This window comes from Hypomesus nipponensis, chromosome 11 (genome assembly GCF_054491055.1).
Source record: "Hypomesus nipponensis isolate SF chromosome 11, ASM5449105v1, whole genome shotgun sequence".
NCBI classification, from domain to species: domain Eukaryota; kingdom Metazoa; phylum Chordata; class Actinopteri; order Osmeriformes; family Osmeridae; genus Hypomesus; species Hypomesus nipponensis.
In genome coordinates this window covers 10,337,937-10,358,625 of record NC_140371.1, presented here as the reverse complement: position 1 = coordinate 10,358,625, position 20,689 = coordinate 10,337,937, and the positions used below count along the sequence as shown (strand labels likewise).

The following is a 20,689-nucleotide window of genomic DNA, read 5'->3' as shown; positions in this document are numbered from 1 at the left end:
GTCCGATTCCCTCGCCGCTCAGCCATCTGACTCCCTGCTAAAGGCATACGCTTCCCTCTCACATCCCTATCGGTGGAAGGCTGTGACAGAGCTCATCTCCTCGCAGGGCAGGGCCATCCGGGGGGCATCTGAACACAGCCCATCAAGCGTTGAAAGCGGAGAAATCCCTAGTCCAAATCAATGCCCCCCCCCCCCCCAACACTGCAAACAGCAGACAATGACAGAGGAGAAGAAAGGAGAGGGCGGGGAGTCCAGCCAAACTCATCTGAGGGAGGGGGAAGAGAATTCTGCAATTCCACCCCTTTCCAGGCTGAGTCTAGTCATGGGGAGATTGACGGAGAGAAACAGAGAAAGAGAACTCGAGAGAGAGGGGCCATGGTAGGAAATTGATATTCTCAATGCAAATAAAAGAACCTCCCCAAAAAACGATTGCAATTTCAACGTGGGAGAGATTATGCGTTAGTGCTCGTGTGCGAGTTGCGAGGGCGGCCCCTAAAATCAATACACGGTGGGAGCAGGAGAGACCATTTCCCCTCGTCTGAGATGAAACACACTTTCGCATGAGGCGTCTGATGTTTATCGGGAGGAAATTAGCAGACGAATACCATTTTCCCAAACAAGCAGGTCAAACGTTTGTCAACAAGTAGTCTCTCTCCCACTTTCTCTTTCCCTTTCTTTCCCTCTCCCCTCTTTCTCTCTGTCTATCCTTCCCCCTGTTGCTGTTGCTCTCACTCCTTCCCTCTTGTCCCTCTCCCTCTCCCCCTCCCTGCCCCGTGATATCATCGTCTGTTATTTCCTCCCCCATAAATGTCAACAATGAGGTGTTCAGGCTGTGTTTCATTCAAACACATCATTTGCAATAAAGCCTGCAGCAGCCTCTGCCCCGGGGGAGGGAGGGAGGGAGGGAGGGAGGGAGGGAGGGAGGGAGGGAGGGAGGGAGGGAGGGAGGGAGGGAGGGAGGGAGGGAGGGAGGGGGGAGGGAGGGGGGGGGGAGGGAGGGGGGGGAGGGGGGGAGGGAGGGGGGAGGGAGGGGGGGGGGGAGGGAGGGAGGGAGGGAGGGAGGGAGGGAGGGAGGGAGGGAGGGAGGGAGGGAGGGAGGGAGGGAGGGAGGGAGGGAGGGAGGGAGGGAGGGAGGGAGGGAGGGAGGGAGGGAGGGAGGGAGGGAGGGAGGGGATGAACAGGAGGACGAGCTCTACGTTTCACCCCTTGCTCCCGCGTCCCCAACCCAGCACTCGCCCGGCATGCTCCAACTGACGCAAGCCCATCCCTGATCTACAGCACCGATCTCACCAAAAACAATATTTGCGTGTGTTCCCCACCCTCTGCAGACATACATAACAAAGCCGGCCACACGATACGAGCGCGCACACACACACGCACGCAGAGCAGAAAACGAAGGAGCAGAAGTGGATTGGTCCAGCCCCGGGGCATTTGTTTTCCCAGACGTCATGCAGGTGACTGTCCTAACGCAGCGTTCCCGAGCGATTGGCTCGGCCCACCGACGCGCTGAAGACGTTTAAGATAACCTTGGGGGGGGGGGGGGGGGGGGCATCTTTGGGGAGGAGCAACGGTTGACATCTTCAAAGTGAAGCGTGGCCGGCGAACTTCTAACTTGAAAGGGAGGAAGAGCCGCGAGAAGGCTCGTGTTCTAGCGGAGGGCAAATAGTTTTCGAATGCAATCATGGCTTTGGTGTGGAACGAGGCCTGTCCTGGCTAGCTGGCTGGCTGGCTGACTGGCTGGGTGGGAGGGTTGGGGTTGTGGGTAGACGGGGGATGAGAGACGGATGGACAGCCAAGATGGGGCCGATGGAACACAAACAGATGAAGGAGGGAACACCTGCCCCAGCAGGGGCGAGGAGGGGTAGAATCATCTCCCCTCTCTTGTGTTCGGGCAGGCCCGCAGAGGAAACGAGATCTCCTCTCAAAAAGGGCTTTTGTGTCGTTGCGTGGCTTTAAGCAGATGGACCGTCGTCGGGTTCGAGGTCAAGAGGGGGCGTCGCGAGCACCTCGTCACTCGCTGTCTGGCTCCCGGAGTGGGTGAGATTCTGTCGCCGCTTCGGCGCAAACAGGCACATTCTAAAAACAACCCCGGCGATGAGTCATATCAATAACAAATGTCATCCGTGACGTCCGTCCTCCCCGACTCCCCGGCCATATCTTCATGACTCACAGGACAGCTCTGCAGTGGGCTCACCAAGAAACGGACACCCAGTCGTTCAAATCACTGTGGCCTGACCAGTAGACACAAAAACGTACAGCTGGGAGAGGAAGGAAACAAGCTAGCAGTTGAGACGGAGGGGGTAGGGAGATGACAGCGGAACACAAGACAATTCTACAGCCAACTTGGACTTTTTCGAGACAAAATCCAGGAAAGGATTTCTCTGATCGGGAGCCTCTTCCGGGGAGACCGTCTGCGACGTCGTCGCCGCGAGTCCCCTCGTCTCCCGGAGACCGAGCTAGCTATCGGGATGGAGAACCGGTCTGTCCAGCAAGTACACCACGTGGCCAAGCGGACACCCGGTCAACAGCCAGTCGTAAACAGACGATGCACAACACCACCCTGGAGCCAATAGGTGATTGTGAAGGAGGGGCTGTGGGGGGGGGGGGGGGGCTGGGGCCTCCTCTCTGCAGCCCTCGCCGTCTCTGTATGGGCTTGAAAAATGAATGCAGCAAACGAGCACCAACGCTTTAAGGCCACTCTCCTCTACCCTCCCTCGACCACACGATCAATTACTGGGAGGGTGCGTGTGCATGTCTGTGAGCATGCATTCATTCGTGTGTGTGTGTGTGTGTGTGTGATGAGCCCAGATGAGGAGGAGGTAATAGTCAGCTCGCCTCTGTCTAATGACGACAGTGGAGTGGATTACCTAGCCATCCAGCCCATCAATTCAACTCCTCCCACTGACAGAGATTAGAAATAACCAGTTAGGGATTATTCGTTCATGCAGATACCGCACGGACAAAGAAAAGAGGGAGCGAAACGAAAAACCCAACGCGTCCCAAGTGTGCGTGTGCGTGTGTGCTCGTGTTTGTTTGTGGAAGCCTGCACCCACTTCCTAATGTGTCCAAACCGAGTCTGTGTGGCTCAATCTGTGTGCAGGTTCAGATTTGGAAGCCGGCAATTTTCACAGCATCAGCCAAGTTATTCAAATGCCGAGCATCTGACAGGAAAGGATAACATAAGAAAGGCATCAGCAGAAATATACAGTGGCAGTAATCCTCCAGCCTGGACTCCGACGTGCCATGCAGCAATTGTCAGTATGAACAGGCAGGCAGGCAAGCAGATAGGCAGGCAGGCAGACAGACAAGCAGGCAAGCAGAGACGCAAACAAACAGGCAGATAAATAAAGACAGGCACACCCACAAGCAGACAGGCACACCCACAAGCAGACAGGCAGGCAGAGACACAAACAAACAGGCAGATAGATCGACGGGCAGGTACGCACACACACACGCACGCAGGCAGGCTGGCTGGCAGGCAGATCTTGTCAGTGTCAGCCCCAGCACAGCTTTAATAATGCTGATGGTAGCAAGGCAATGTGGGTAGAATCAGAAGGACGGGTTCATGCCACCATTCTAAAAGACATCCACACCGTGGAAATGTGTCAGCGCAGAATGGGTGGTTATTGGTATCTGTTGTCTGTGTTTGTATAAAGAGGTAGATATATACACGTGTGTGTGTGTGTGTGTGGTAGACATTAAGGAATCGACAGGCACGGGCGAACAATGCCAAACATAGCTCAGCAACAACACCTTCCAGGCAACTTCCATCTAGAACTGACACGGCGTTGACCTTTGACCCTTCCCCCACCGCCCCCACTTTTGTTTCCCCCTTCCCCCCCATGACAGCCTCGTCCGGCAGAACATCCCTGGGACCCGCTCCTCGCCGGCACGGCGGGTTTCCGACTCTGGCGTCGTTATCGCCATTACAAAGGTCAAGCACTCCGCCTCCCGCCCGCTCCTGTGCCGTCGCCGCCGTTCACGTTCATCTCTCCATCCGCAAATCTAATCACACGGCCACCCCTCCCGCCCTGCCTGCCTGCCTTCGTACACCACAGAAAGGGGGGGGGGGGGGCAGCTTATGTAAATACGGCCTGTTGACACAAGACGGGCTGGCACATCCCGTTTCACCGCGGCGACGGGCACACTCTCGCCTCGACCGTCGAGCGGAGACTGGCAATTCAATGTACGGCGCGGTTTTGCTCCGACCGTTATATCTTTAGTCACTCTCTGCCTCGACGGATCGTTTTTTGTGATTCTGTAAATCCGCGGAATCTCCACTATTGACGCGGTTCAATCGGGGTGTCGCGATGTCGGGCGTCGAAACGGTGGTTTGATCTCACACCGGGCCCCTCTATTCATTTCAAAAGCAACCGTCTTCTAGAATGTTCTGCCGGATGTCAGGAGATGTCTTGGGAGTGTGTGCGTGTTTGCCTCGAGCCCTCTGCCGCTTCAGAGCACTTCAGAGGAATCAGGCACAGTGGTGTGTGTGTGTGAGTGTGTGTGTGTGTGTGTGTAGGGCAGGGGGGAGTTGGAAAGGCACACGCAGTCATTATGTCGGTGGAGAGCTTCAGCAGGTCCTCAGTGTGGAATTCTGAGAGAGTTCTCCCTCTCCGCGGGGAGCGGTTCTGAACCGCGACACGGGGAACCCCGCAGGGCTGTCAGCGCCGCACGCAGAGACCGACGACTCGCTCGTGCCGCACGGGGCTCCGCTTCGCTCCCCTTCCCCACTGACACGCACACGAGGCCCGACATGAAGCTTCGCCATCGCAGCAATGTTCTACCAGTCACTCACTCCCAGGCCAGGCCCAAGCGGGGGAGCGGCGTGTGCGACATGGACGGTTAACACACCCATGCTGCAGAACGGAAATGGGCGAGGGAGATGTTGAAGGATCCTCCTCGTCTCCTATATTGCATTAGTAATCCGTATCGGATGCTCGGAGGTTGATCGTGCTGTGCTGATGCGACGCACAGAACGGAACGATCTCGACAGAGCAATATGCCATGCCAGCTCGTGTTTCCCGCGCCACGTCAGGCTGCTTTGGAGACTGATGTAAAGGAGGACACTGGCAGGACGTGATGGCGTCCAGAAACGTCGGCCAGGGTAGTGTCGAGCATTGTTACCCAGCAAGAGCCCTCAGCTCTGCATGTCTCTCGGAATCCAGAGCAATTTATTGCAGCCAAAATTCCAGTACACAATATTACAGACATTCACATGGCACCAGCTGGTTTATCCTCAGTGCTTTGTCAACAAAATCTGAAAGACCGTCACTTGTGTTCATCTGTATTTTGTGTGTGAATTAGGGGTGGAGTTTATACCGGTATTCTGCCTACAATATGGATTTTGACTATACCGTGCTAACCGCGGTAGAGCCTTCCAGAAATAAGTTGTCACATCCCCATTCGCTAACGCAAATATTGTATCCTCATAATCACTATTGCACAGATGGAATAGAGGATGGTTCTTGGACATTATTGTTCGGTTTTATACGACACAACTTCTGACGTTTACAGAGACTTAAACATAACAAATGCAGCATGGAAGAGTGTTGCCATACAAGCAATGATGCCAGGTTGGGTCAAATTGTGAAATGTTTATTGTAGGCCAACAGAATAGAGTATTCAGCCATGTAATCATTTGTCATTCATTGCTAGTTCACTACAAATGTGGAACTACGTTTTCTTGAGATCCCATAAACGTAGCTTCTTTTTGAGAGCTAGGCTACGTGTTAGCTCTTGTTCCATGGAAAAGCACAGCAAAAGTTGAAACTCATGCGACACACCTGCCATACCCTAGCCTGACATTGTCATACTCATAATTCTAGTCAGAATATGAGTCTGATAACTCTCCGTTGGGCTGTGACTATGGGGCGTGTTTCAACCGAACTCGTAAAACAAATGCCTCTTCGCTCAATTGGATAGACCTACAACCAATCAGAGCAACGTAATATGTTGTTTGTTGAAAACAAATTCAACCCAAGCGCTCTTTTGTGACGTGGTTGATTACGTTACTGTTGATCATCTGTCCATCATCGTATAAAGCCCGCCCTGGCAATTTCATTGGTCCGTCCAGCTCCTGGTTTTATATAGTTTGTCCCCAATACGAGCCCCTCCAGACCCAACTTCGCGACCACATTTTTTTGTGGGCGGGGCTAAATTGGGCTGGAAGCCAGGCTAGCCATACCCAATAAAAAAAAATTGGGTTGAGAAAATATATTTCTGAAAATACATTGTGATACCATTACCGTCCGTGCTTCAGAATGATACAGTGATATACATTTTAGGCCTTACCACCCAGCCCTAGTGTGACTGAATATTTTTTTCAAAGACTTTTTCTTGTTTTCCCTACGAACACTTTTCTCTAATAATGACAGAAGATAGCAGAATCAAACATTTGCAAGACACTGAAAAAAAAAAAATCACGACAAAGTTCTTGGCTATCCTTTGACAGATATGATCAACTTGAGATTTCAAAATGGTGACTGCTATATTGTGAGCCACCAAAACATCGAAAGAACTTTGAATTATTGATGTCCTTGGAGTAAGGAGATTTTAAGCCACTCTTCTCCTTTTATCAATCATTCATGGGGTTTCCGTCGAAAACACTTCAACCTCTCAAGTATCAAATGTCTCTTGAAGGTGGAGGAGACGCAAACACCGCCACTCAATGTAAGGCCTGGAGAAAAGATCTCTCGGAAATTAAGATAATCACATCTAAATGATGGGAGGGATAAGCAGAAGCTTAAAGCCATTCATTAAAGATGGGGTCTTTGGAGGCAAGTAAATATCTACTTTTGGCCAGTGGTACGGTCTTTCTAATGAGGCTCTCTGCTCTCCAGAGTCTAAGCGATGCAGCGTGGCCCTGCTCTGTCAAAGTCACACAGGACAAGACACCAATCATCAACATTCACAAAGGGCCGTAACACTGCTGACAGCCTTTAAACACCCACAAGGTCGCACACCACCCCACACACACACACGCGTGCGTGCGTCAGCTTGTTTGGAGTGGGCATCACTGGCGGCTATGGAACCACTTCCGAGGGGGATCAGCTGGGGATCCATCCATCCCCAAACACACCCAGCTGGGGCCACAGCATGTGCTTATTTACAGTTACAGTGCCCTCAACCCCCCCGCCCCCCTTGCCAGCCTCTCCGGTCAAAGCCATCGCTAGCAGGTCTGAACGGCGTCTGCTAAGTGATACGAGAAATGATGGAGTATTCCTAATTACCCATCAAGATGGTTTTGACAGCCTTCCTCGTGCCACTGATCTGTGCCTTGGCTCGGAGCCAGTAGCGACTCTGCTCTATTTGATGGCCGTCGCAGTCGAGTGGCGTGGATTGGGAGGGAGCTGCAGTGGTCGAGAGAGAAAGAGAACAAGTCCCTGCTCTCCCTCTCTCTGGTTTTCTCTCCGTCTCCTGCAGTCTGTCCCGTTCCAACCACACGACCTTGCCTGTCAACTGTATAAAACATATTTTCCAGCCTACTGGCTCAGGAGCACATGGGCACAGGAAGTGGCACGGAGAGGAGGATTCTCTCAGGCCGACGGCTCCGAAACCTGTACAGGCTCCTTCTGGAAAGCCATGGGATTTTGAAGAGAGTACCAACAAACAATATGCAAATAAATAAAAATGGACAAAAGGTGCGGCGAAGGTAACTTGAGGCAAAGACGATGGAAGTCGGACAACAAACGGTTAGCCAACAAGCGGTTCATGAAAGTCATTTGGTGTCGCACAAAGTACACATTTGCAAAAACTCAAAGCTGTGGAAATAAAGACATAGCGAGTCGACGGATGTTTGTTTTAGTAGACGTTATCTGAGGTGAGCTGAGCTAATCTGAAATCGACAATGCCCTGCATTCACATCATACCAGGGACTACTATAGGACTGAACCACATGAACCATTACTTACATGAACAATAATTTTGCTCAACATTGATCTTCCTCTTGGTCTTACATTAAATGGCATCTGCCGTGGGACCACAAAGACGTGGCTCTCGCCCAAACCTGTCACAACTCTATTAGCTCCCACAGGATAACAAACAGACCATGCGGCAATACATCTAATCGGAGCATCATTTCCATGACGTTGAGTTACATTACCTAAACAAATATTGGGAAATTCATTCTGAGAGGGAACAGGTGGGTATACTGAGCAGATAGTGTATCTGCACTTTACATGCTCAATAACCTTTTGCAGTGCAAGTCTATTCACTCCTATCAGACTTGTTGAATCACTCCCTTCAGAAAGAAGAAGGGACTGTATCCAAAAATATCCCCAGTTCTGAATCTATGTTATCGTTATGAGGAAACACCTACTTTGTACACCTACTCACAAGACATGCATCGTTTATTAACTCAGTTTGAAATGAAAGAATTGCTAAATGTTTCCAGTTGTAATGTGTAAACTGTTCCATAACCCAATAGTTTGAGTGGTAGCAGACAATAAAATCAATTCAAGCTAGTTAGTTTGTATCGCAATATTATTGCCATTAAACATGCTTCCTCTCTCACTCAAAATGTTAAACTTTGACGGTTATTCAAGGACATTAGGCTTGTGGCAACATGAGGGCCGTGTTGTAACCAAGCTTTATTCTCTGTCCTAAATCAAATAAGGATTGTCACAGTTGGGTAACACGAACCGCCATTTCGCTTAGCCCAACACACCTGTGGGCTTGAGAGCATCCTCAGGAAGCAACTGTCAGGAAGCAACTGTTGGAAACAGTGTTGACATGCCTCCGTGTGCCTTTACTTACCCTTAACAGGCACTAAGCTTCCAGAAAACACAGCTTAACTCACTGGTTTGTGCTCGGTAAGTGTTCATTTGTCGTGTGAATTCCAAAAGAGAGAGGCCGAGAGAGGGCAGAGAAGGTTTTTTTTTTTTTTTTTTCTATGCTGCTGCTGCTGCTACTCTTCTTGACCCTGATGCTTCTAGCCACAGATCAGATTAGGGACACCGTGCGACAGATGTCTGCCCTCGCGCTCCGTTCCAGGCATGAACATGGTCCATGGTCGGCCCTGGCTCCAGAGAGAGGAGATGAGGGGGGACGGGACGGGACAGGAGTCCCGACTGAAACGACTGAAACAAGAAAACAAATGAGAGAGCGAGAGAGAGCCAGAGAAAGAGAGAGAGAGAGAGAGATAGCCAGAGAGAGCCAGAGAGAGAGAGAGCGAGAGGGAGAGAGAGAGAGCGGGAGAGAGAGAGAGAGAGAGAGAGAGAGCGGGAGAGAGAGAGAGAGAGAGAGAGAGAGAGAGAGAGAGAGAGAGAGAGAGAGAGAGAGAGCGGGAGAGAGGAAGAGGGATGTCTGGGAGCACAGCAGGAGGGAATGGGCACTATGGTGATGTCGATCAAACCACGTAGCGAGGCGGGCGAGTGAGCGTCATCACAAGCAGGACGGGATGTGCTCGGCGTGTTCCTGCCGGAACAAAACCGGTTCGGCCGGAAGCTGAGGAGACATTCCTTCGAGCTGTGGCTCTCACCCTGGATGACCGAGAGGAGGACTTCGCACCAACGCTCCCCGCGCGCGAGAGGCATTGTTACGCGCTGAACACCAACAGAGAGCAGCCTCAGCTCGGAGGTCGTGTGCCTTCCTTCGGTCCCAAGTTTAAAACAACTCAATTGAGCTTTGATCCATGGCGAGAGCAAAGAATCAAGATGCAAAGACATGAAACCTTGGAAACCCACACACACACACACACACACACGCCGACCCACACTCACACACACTGATCTCTCCCATTCGTGCTTCTCCTTTTCAAAACAACTCTGAGACCCGAGACAAAGAGTGGAGATGGTAGTTAATAATAACCTTCACAGCAGGACGGCCAGAAACAGACTTCATCATCACCACCACAGCACAAAGGCAACCGGCAGTCTCCCTATACCCGGCAATCCAATAGAAAGGCTTTTAGCCTTCATAATGATTTACAGAGTGACGAGTCAAACAGATTTGCTGTGACAGCCTGAAAGGAGCCCAACGCAAATACAATTACCGCTCACGTGATCCTGACACCCCCACAAGTCTTCTTCCAACTCCTCTTTCCTCCTCCACCTCCTCTTTCCTTGTATTCCTCCAGCCACTCTCCTGTGTGTTCCATGGCCCGGCGGGGAAGAATGGGACTGGTTAAATAGGGAGGCAGGCAACAAGCCTATTCAATGCCCACTTCTCTCAACACTAGCCCCGTGCAAATGTGAGGGAAAAGCGCTCACCATTGTGGATGGTAGCTGCTTAAAGTGACAGCGTCCTGGTAAAAAAAAGTGCTCTTGGAAAAGTTAGGAGAGTATACAACCCAAAAAAGGAGGGGATAATTGCGCGATTTGGATGCAACCGTGACTATTCTCCTTGACGACGGTGGTTCAAAGGGAGAATTTGAGGAAGATGAGATCTGTGGAATACATGATTTACTTTGACTTGACAAAGAAGAGTCCACACAATACTGTTTGAGAACACTGACTCAGATCATTATAGAACCATATCTGAGGTATGACATAGTTTAACTTTGACCTAGGTGTCTGTTTCTTTAAACCCGCCGGCTGAACAGGACATTGTTGCTGGGGCTCCACCCCTTCCTCTTTCACTGTAGTGCCATAGACAATTGTGTGAAAAAATTCACTGTGCGAGTGAACACACTTTTACATGTGTGCCACAATGTACATGTGTTCGTGTAACATTTTCATTTTTCGTTAGTTAGGAGTTCAAAACTAAAATGAGTTACTAACTTGAAAAAAAACAGTGTTGGTAGAAGCAAGATATAGGAAACGTGTGGAGAATTCTCAAGGAGCAAAGACCCTCAGGCAACACCGATTCAGTTTCTCTCATTCCAGGCTTCCAAAAACAAAGGAATTCCAGGGAAAACCAGGCCAGGAACTGGAGACCCCCTCCAACTCCACCCCCGTCTCTTTCACTCACTCACAAAAACACACAAACGCGCGCGCACACGCCATCACCAAGGTGATTTCAGGAGTGCTCATCTGAACATGGTCTCCTCTGATGTACAATACAATTATAATGATTAGACATCCAGGACGACATGGATGCCAAGGAGACCTGACAACCAGGGAAGGCTGGGCTCGGGGATTGGGGAGGGGGCTACAGCCCAGACAGTCTGGCCCTAATTCATATTTCAGAGCAGAGTCTGTCTACTGTTGACTGTCAAGACACAGAAAAGACACATTTCGCTACAAACAGAATTTCGAGTAAGTGTTGCCTACTGCAACCCCAACCACCTCCCCCCAAATCCGAAACGGCGCGTAAGATCATGTCCACACAGTAGTCTGCGCCAACTGCTTAAGTGGCTGCACAGACACACACACGTCTAGCCATGAAACGTGCAATCGCCTCACGTGTGCCATTAACAATGTCAACACATGCCATTCATGTTCCGTGGAGCCCCTGCCAGGCATGTAAAAGGCTGTTGCACAAGAAGACAATAGGAAACGACTGTAGCAGCCTTTTAAAAAAGGACGAAAACATTGCCTTTTAGCAAATCTTATGAGTTTGAATGATCGAATTGTATTTTATATTGCTGTTTGACCTTGTTTTATGATCTTTACTGTCGCACTTTGAGATTTGTTTTCAAATGAAAAGTGCATTAGAAATAAAATGTATTAGAGGTGTTTATGTCCATCCATTCAAAGGATTGCTGGACATTTAGCCTACTCGGGTTTTGATTGGAAACGCGCATCCACACATTGAGGACTGAACAATAACGTACATGGTTTATTTTCACAGGGGCCAAAGGATTTACTGTCTTGCGCAAAGATTCTCCCACATTCATCCCACTTTATCTATTATGGCATTGCAGCATATGTTATATCACGAGGCAACAGCAAAACCGCCGTTGTTTGTCAACAGATAATTAAAAAGTGCTGAGAGACAAGGACAAATATTTTTGGGAGGTTGGTCCCTGGCAAGCTTCGCGCAGTGCATCATTGCCGTCTCTGGAATACCCGTGATAAGACTGCTCCTCTAATGATATGATAAACGATGGTTTGCAGCACAGGGGCTGTTGTCTGGGACTAGCCTGTAGGAACAGTGGATTGGACAACATCTTATCTGTGGAAATCAGGAAAGTTGTTGTATCTGGTGTGATTATAAGATGCAGGGCTCAAATAACTGTCAACAGTATGTACATTCATTGACTCCAGCACTGTGGAGATGGCGAGAGGAGTCCAACCGTTATCACAAACATCTGCAAAAGGAAGGCGTACAAATATGCCTCCCCCCACCCCCCCCCCCCACCCCCCATCCTCTCCCCTATATTTCCCTCCCCTTCCAGCCCCTGCTCTTCCCTCCTCTCTTTTTACAGTGTTTCCACACAGAGGCTTAAAATATGCCCCTTTATCTGAGCCGACCAGGCAGGGGAATGAAAGGACTGTCGGGCCTTAGAACCCTGGGAAACCGCCTGGCTGAACTGCCAGTGTCGAGCACACACACACACACACACACACACTCCAAAAGGAGGCAGAGTGAGACTGAGCTGACACATTACAATATCTTCTGATCAACAATAAACTTAATTCATTTAACCTTTTGCTGTGCAGAAGTTGGTGACGTCTGAGGAATAACAACCACGTCGGGGGGGGGAAAGAATAAATATGGAGCCCGTCGGTTAGTAAATCCTAGTTAATTTACCTTGTCAGAGAACAAGGAAGTATGTGTCCCTGGAGGCCATGTTGGATAGGAGTATACCGCCTTCACGGAATCTCTGCCATCAGTCTCCATCTCTCCCACAACACTGTCAGACCCACAGACTAGACTTAGAGACTCTCCACCTCAGACGAAAAACAACATTTGGAAATAATGACTGTTGCAGAATTATTCATGGGTGTAAGTGTTTTCTTTTTTTGGGGGGGGGGGGGGGGGCTATAATAACCTCGAACGTAAACCTGTGCTTCTCAACTCGCCTTCGCACTGAATGAACCGATAATCAACAAACAAACCGTCACAATGGGCGGCTAACTGATATCTGGCAGCAGCTCAAAGCACAGGGGGGAGACACACGGTCCGCACACAGGCCAGCAAACTGGCCACGTGCCCCTGCTCCCGCTCCTGAGACATCCAGGTACAGGCCTCTTGGCACCGGCCGGCGCGTTAAAGGGAGGCGGAAGTCGCCGGGAGAGAGGCACCTGGAGCACACGTGGGGCGACAGGGCTGACACCATTAAGCCCACCGGCCAAGCGAGAGGAGAGAGAAGGGACTCGTTAGTGGCTGTACTCGGAGGGAAGGCGAGCGGAAAGAAACAACCGTGTCGTAGGACGGACGACGACGCGTTTGTTTCGCTTAAACAGGACCGGCAAGCCAAAACACAGACACACACACGCGCGCGCAGGCACTCATCACCCAGACACACACACACACACACTCAGGCAGCCCCAGTGAGGATTTCATCAGCAGTAAAAATGTGAAGGTAATTGCTTGTGATGGTGAGAAAGCTTGAGTGCAGCAGCAGCGGTGGCAAGACGGACGGAAGGACGGAGGGAACATTTTGTTCTCCCTGTGCGGGCCCTGAACTCTCATATTGTTCCTGGTGAAGCTGGGTGTCATTCATGATTCAAGGGCCCTGCCTCTCCACGAGGGAACAGGACAGTGCCATCGTGACATCCTCTGCACTCGTTTCTCAAAGAACGTCAAATCAAACATGCATGAGCCAGTGACAGGCTAGGCACGTCGGTTCCCCTCCTCTTGCTCTGCTCTCTGTTTTTCTCTGCACTCTCCTTCTAAAGCTCCTTCTCCCCCTCCTTTTCTTCCTGGTTGAAAAAGCACTTTTCAAAAAACACTGAGGCTCCCAGATTCTTCACCAGTTTCTGAATGAGGACAATGCTCATACAAGTAAGTATGTAGTCTAGCCTATATGCCCCATCCCCTCCCCAAAGTACACCATAACAGGACACATTATCAAACCATACTGAGCATTACACGACACTTCCTCTAAAAGGCTGGAAGTGAACGCTGGAACCCAGGGAACCTTCTGTGAGCAGGTGCACGTTCAGCTGCCAAATGACTGCTTGAAGAATGCAGTACTGCGTATAGCAGTGAACGGCAGACACAAGCGTTTAGAAAACGAAAATACTAGATATGCTGAAAACGAGTGAGAAACACAGAGAAGGAGAAACAAAGGCTGACTTAACAGTAGAACAGTAGTGGGTGGGTTCGCCCGACGGCGAGACAGCAGACTGCAAAAACCCACGCCGAGTGAACGGCTGCCAAGTGTTTCGCAACACTTCACAATAGAACCCTAACAGTTACGGAAATGTCAAACTGTCAAAACATTGATTTGTGTTCAACAGGTTTTAAATGCTTTACAGGCTGTGGCTGCGGCACCAGGACATATGAACCGGGGGAGGAGAGGAGGGGAACTGTGAAAGTTTCAAGATGATGAGCAACAGGAGCATGTTCAAGCCTAATGTTTCGGTGTTCCTAGCTACACAAGACATAACCTCTGGGCACCACTCCAGGGTAAATGTCCCTAACCAGGTGTGAGTCGTTATTCCTTTATACTCTTTCCACAATATGGTAATGAATGTCTTAAATATTGCCATGCAGAAAACTAAAGAGACATTTATAAAGGTGAAGTGTACTTAATAAAGTGCATAATATGTTCAGATATGATCCAAGTTGCAATGTCCATTTTTCAAGTGCTGTATTTTAGCTGTGCTTCACGTCAGTCTGAAGACAGAGGGGGCAGCAACATTAGCAGCCGGATAGACAGTGTGTTGGCTGCTTGAAGGTCCTAGGTATGTCTTTTATACACAGTATTACAAGTTACTACACACAAGTAGCGACCCGTTCTCACACAGATCAATTTCAGCTGCCAACAATCAGATTATCCACTTCTTCCCCTTATCTGACTTTAGTGCCAGGCCGCAGTTTACAAATAACGAGCTGTAGCCTATTCTCACTCTTTTTCTACAGTTGAGTTTTTCCGCTACTAAGTACCCTACCCTGCCTTTTCCACCGGACCGAGTCAAGAGAGAAAACTGCAGAACTATTAAGCTACAACATGAGAACCCCTTCTACCCCGATTGGCCTCATACTGTATGAGTCATACATACACAGGAATGCAACGGTATAGTCCGTCACACCGGCAAAATGTAACGACATTTAATATCTGCTAAAAGGTTTGCGTTAGATGAGCTGCTCTGAGGCCAATAGCACCTATCAGTGGTTGGAACACCACAAACGCCTATCAATGCCTACATTTACAGCATGCGAGCGGGAGATACAACAGTGATTCACGATGTAACAAAACAACAATAGTGTGACTTTGTAATTGCTTTACAACAGGTAGGCTATTTTGGAAAACAGGTAACTCTGTAAGTATGGCTGGACTGTTAGCTAACTGACATATTCGCGGCTTAACATTTCTTCTCTATTAAAGATCAACAATTAGAGGTAGGCTAAAATCATGTATCACTCAATACCCGCGTAAATGCAGCAGTTCCAGGCTACAATAATAAACCCTACTATTTTGAAGACTTTTAGTGCACCTCTCTCCCGATTGTTTATGCGAGGTCGGGGGCATAGAGCTCAAGCAATTTCTCAGTGTGGGCTAAGGACAACCCACATGCACGCATTTAGCTTACTACACGTAACCTACAAATCAAAACTGACTTCAATGTGTAATCACAACTAACTACAAGCTGTAAGACAAACATGTAAAATAGCGTTGGCTAATGGCAATACGTTTTGATTCTAGGTTCGGGGTTACCCCATTGTTAGCGGAGGGTAGCCCTATGTCCAGCAAGTGGCGAACACATCTATCTAAAGCCATTCGTACACAAAACCTACAGCAAGGCGTGATTAGACGGACACGTAACTTACTTTCAGGTACGACTTCAATAAGGAGATGATATCCTCTTTGTTTTTAAGCCTCTCGATTCCAGCGTACCTTTTAAATATACGATTACAGGATCAAATGCCTGAGAATAGCGCCCTACGTTGGTGTGTGAGTGACTGAATCAACTACCGTGGAGCACCGCAAGTTGAAGTGTCAAATTACACTGGCTATTCAGTTACCAGAGAGCCATGCTTAGTGGTTGCTGACAAAATATGTCCCAGACTCCAGAGGGAGAGACGTTGGAATACCTCGGTTGGGTGTGAGCTTCTATAGCCTATGGTGTAGCGTGATTTTGTACATTGATTCTTTTTTTATTAGCCATACTGTGTGAGAGTATTTTCCACACTACTTCAACTATCTATTTATGATAGCCTGTGTGATGTGGGAAAATAGTGTATTTTTTACATCAAAAAGATAACGTTATTAACCTAATAACAATGGTCATTATAAACAATTATAATTAATAGGCTAATATACGCCATGTTGGCCAGTTAAGAATAACAACAATTATAGAATGTACAGGTCCGTTAAAATGCAAACATAATTATTTGTAATTATTTTGTATTAGGCTAACTATCATAATTGAGCATCGACACAGGCTGTTATATATAGGCTAATAGTTATTAAAAAAAACTTTGATCGGTATCTGATTGTGATTGTTGATTGATGTAGGTTAGATCCTTTATGTATTTGTATAATATGCATGTCATAATTGCTGTATTATCTGCTGTCCTTGTATTGTGGCTAAGACGCTAGGCATAGGCTATCAGCTTCCGTATTTTGCGGATCACCGATCTCCGATGGAAGCCTCGGAATAACAAAGACATGTTTGAGAGCAGCGGCGGTGGCTCCAGCGGCAGGCTGGGCTGAGCGGTGACGTCAAGGAACAATGTCTCTCCCGACTAACACGCACGCATGCAAGCACACAATCACACACGCCAGGCTCTCCTCAACTAGTGAAGCGAGGCTGAACTGGCCAGAGGGAGGGCCAAGCAGTTCCTAAGCTTGAGCAGTCCATCAGATAAAATGTCGCTCCTTCTGCGGTGCTTTATTCTTCTTCCCCTCTACCTCATATAAGTTAAATCCGTGCAGCTTCTCTTAAAGTTGTTTATTATTATTATTACGTTTCAATACTGTAATTAGCCATGTAATTCTACCCAACAGTGTGCTAAGTGCCCTATCTTTGTAGTGGTGGTGGATAGCTACACCAGGACTGAAATTTCAAGCTTGTCCGTCCAAAAAACTTCTAAGTCCATTAGCCACTACTTTCCCCGAGCTTGGAACAGTTCCTTAAAGGGGGGTAAAGCCCGTCCATGACCCCCAGTGCTAACTGCAATCTTCCCTTTTCCTTCCTTCGGGGCTTCTGACAGTAATGTGGTTGGGGGTGTGTGTGGAAGGGGTGGTGGCGGGCAGCCTGGCCGTCTCTGTCACAGAGCAGAGTGTCTCAAGGACGCCCTGGCCTCCTGGTGGGGACTGTTATCCTCCCTGACGGGGATAAATGTGGCCGGTGACATCACTAACTCCGGCAGTCAGTCATTTTTATTTCGGGGGGCCGTTTCTTAGAAGGAGATTGTGTTCGTTCAGAGGCACAGGGTGACTGAAGGGGGAGGGGGAGCAGACAGCGGTCAATGTCACTGCGGTCCGGCAGTGAACTTGCGGCCTGATTTGTTTCTGGCTCGTCTGAATGATGACTTCTATCTGTAACATTCATCTGCGTGAATGATCTTGATATCTCTCATCTTGTAGCCTGCTTTCTGTGGATCTCAGAGATTACAGCTTTGACAATACATGCCTATATTACATATAGTATGTCATCATTTGCCCGATTTTTTTTAACCTAATGTACCTAGTTACACCAGTTTTTTTTAGGAAAGGTCAGAAAACGAGGTGTTCAGGAGTGTCTTACATGAATAGTGGCAGGGTTGTGGTGACCACAGCAACGAAGCATGTGCACACTTTTGTAGCTCACTGCCGTATACTTTTCACAGGGATCCTAATGTGTTCTGGCTCATCCATCACATTTTTTGTGATGTCATCTGAAGGGGACAGGGTTCACTAGTATCCAGGAGACCTGCAACCAGTCCTTGAGCTGCACTCTCTTCTTCAAAGCCAGCTTGTAGTCAGAGCTAACCCAAGCATTCATAGCAAGAAGCAAAGCTCAGGTTCTCCATAACAATATGGCCAGATGGCTGCCAGGAAGATGGATGGGTTGTAGGTGGGGTGACTTGGGCTTGACTTGGCTGTGTGTATAATGCCAAACACAGATTCAGAGCAGTCTGAGTGGATGTATCAGCACAGAGAACAAAGAGTCTGTTCAGAGTGAAGTGTGTTCCAACAAGGCAAAACACTATCAAAGGAGCCAACGAAAAGTATCCAACTAGCTGTGTTGACATTTGTTCTGATTGACAGATGTACAGTATTTCAATCACAAGATAATTCAACATTACCGCTCCCTGCACTTCTCAGTCTGCGCTTTTTCATGAAGAGGACCGGCTCTCCTCTGAGTGTGAGTCTGTGTGTGACAAGAGTGATGGATGCTGCTGGGGCTTCATATAGCTACATGATGGAGGGAGACTTTCAGTTGTGCTGACATCAGCCTCTCCCATTCAAACAGAGGTTTGACGGCTGTTTATAACTGCTACCTGCAAACCTACCGCCAGGCTCTGCTCTAGACACCACCGAGAAAATACTTCCTGGCACCTCTGTGTTCAAGTTGCAGGTAGGTAAAATGCTACGATGGTGTATTAATAAAGCAGGAGACAGTGAGTGTGTTTGTGAGAAGATGTCTGCAGGGTTAAAGGAGACTGAATGGATCAGCTCCCACTGAGAAAGGCAGAGAAACACTATGTGAAAACAAGACGAGAGAAATCCGGTCGAGTACCCTATTGATTCTTCCCTGAGCTGAGAAAAGGAGAGGAAGAGGGGAAGAGGGACAGAAAACAGATGCGACCGACTGCCAGCTTTAGTGAGTTTGTACGGCCTTTAAGAAATGGACCGCGTCTCCATCTCTCTCTTTTCCTCTCGCTCCCTTTCTCTCCTCACTGCCCTCTTCTCTCTTTCTCTTGCCATCCATCCCTCCCTCTCTCCATCCATCCATCCCCCCCCCCTCCCTCTCTCCTGCTCTGTGTGTAGACTGTGAGTGGTGACCGATAAAGCAGACAACTCGGGCCCCATGCTGACTAGCTTGGCTGGCTGTGAGAGGCAGAGAGGCAATCAATGAGTGCTCACAATACAGCTCCAGCATCCAGATAGCTAACAGCTCCCTCAGGCTACAAGAAGGAGGTGGGGATGAAAGAGTGGGAGATGGAGAGGGAAGGTGGAGAGGGGGGGGGGGGGGGGAGGGTTTGTAGCTTACAGGTTTAAAAATGTTGACGGGTGGTAAAACATTTTTTGCTGTGGCATGCGCGTAACCATAAGAAAACAAAAACCACATCATGCTCCTTCCCTCATTCTAGTCTTGCATGACTTGAGCAGAAGCAGTCACTTTGAGAGATATTTCTTCTATTATAATATTGGGGTTGAAAGGAATGGCGGTCCTTCAGCCAGTGCTTGGGGTGACGGTTGCAGTGATGATGCTATTTATAGGCTTCTTCCCCTCATGGTGGCTCTGTGGCATGTTTGGCCCATGTGTGCATGCATGCGTATGTGCAAGCCTTGTTCGGAGCCTTTTTTCCCCTTCCTTATGCAATGCGGTTTCTGACCTTGGAGGCAACACAAACCAGAGGGAGCGCGTGAGTTGAGTAAGTGTTCTCTTCAACCTCTTTGTCATCCTTGACTGCACCGTCGACCACCTAACTCCCAGAGCTCCTTTCTGGAAGACAAAGCTATAGGAACCCCTGGTCAAGTCTTGTTTGTGCATTGTTTCAGACGTAGCATTACAACCATACAACCGCCAATACAACCAAAAGGGAAAGGGAGGGATTACGTGTGTTACTCTCAACAAGAATCAACCTCTGTACGAGGATTGTTTTGATATTTAAGCGGAAGGATGAACGATATTGCCATAAGGGGCCTGACCAAAAAAAAGAAAGTACATTTTCTCAGAAGCTAACCCGTTCTAAAACAGGAGCTTAAGAGAGACACCTAGCAGACAAGCCACCCAGGGTAGAGCCAATTCCTCACGATGACATTCATATAATAGCTCTGGTGCACAAAACAACTTTGTATTGATCGGCATAACCTTTTAAGCCAGTCGATCGCTGCACTCCAACTCAGTAGGATGCCTCAGTGTTGGCATGTTTTGAAGCAGAGTTTAGTTGCAGAATTACGCATGAAAATAATGTTTGTGTGCGTGTGTGTTTCACACTTCTTTCGGTGTACCACAGCCGCAGACAAGATAGATGTATAAGCATTGTGTTTGCATGATTCCATCACGCTTAGAAACCAACTAGCTGCTGTGACTCATGCTCAAAGCACATTTTTGAGGCCATTACAGAAAGACTGTCGCTTCATCTTGACTTGGAGCCTGAATTAGAGACAGCAACATGAGCCAAGTGTAGTTGGAACAAAAATCGTTGGGATGCAAACCAGGCAGCCTATGCTGTTTGAGACCACTGGAGAGACTTGACAAAATAGGATGATGCCACTCAACAAACAAATCGCAATGAACAGACAACTCAATGCACCACTCAACCACCCTACTTCGAAAACAGGAAAGTATCAGGCACTAAAGAGCCTTCTATTCGTGTCTCTCAGGGTTGAGTATGTTCTGTGTTTGAGTGCCGCATGTGTCTTAGAGCTTTGCAGTTACAGAGCAGCAGGAGCAAGTATTGAATCTCCTCCAGAGAAAATAAATAACGCCCTTGTCTGCGAGTGACCAGCGTTTTCTCCCAGACTTTCAAAGCAGATCGA

The 20,689-nt window shown here is 48.7% G+C and overlaps 1 protein-coding gene across 1 annotated transcript in view; it reads right to left on the bottom strand.

The window, feature by feature from the left end:
- zmiz1a (zinc finger, MIZ-type containing 1a) overlaps positions 1-15,965 on the bottom strand; it is an 82,609-nt gene extending 66,644 nt beyond the window's left edge. The window contains exon 1 of the mRNA XM_084709984.1: positions 15,823-15,965. The gene's annotated coding sequence lies outside the window, so the exon portion shown is untranslated. The remainder of the gene's footprint in view (positions 1-15,822) is intronic.
- Positions 15,966-20,689: the final 4,724 nt, after the last annotated feature.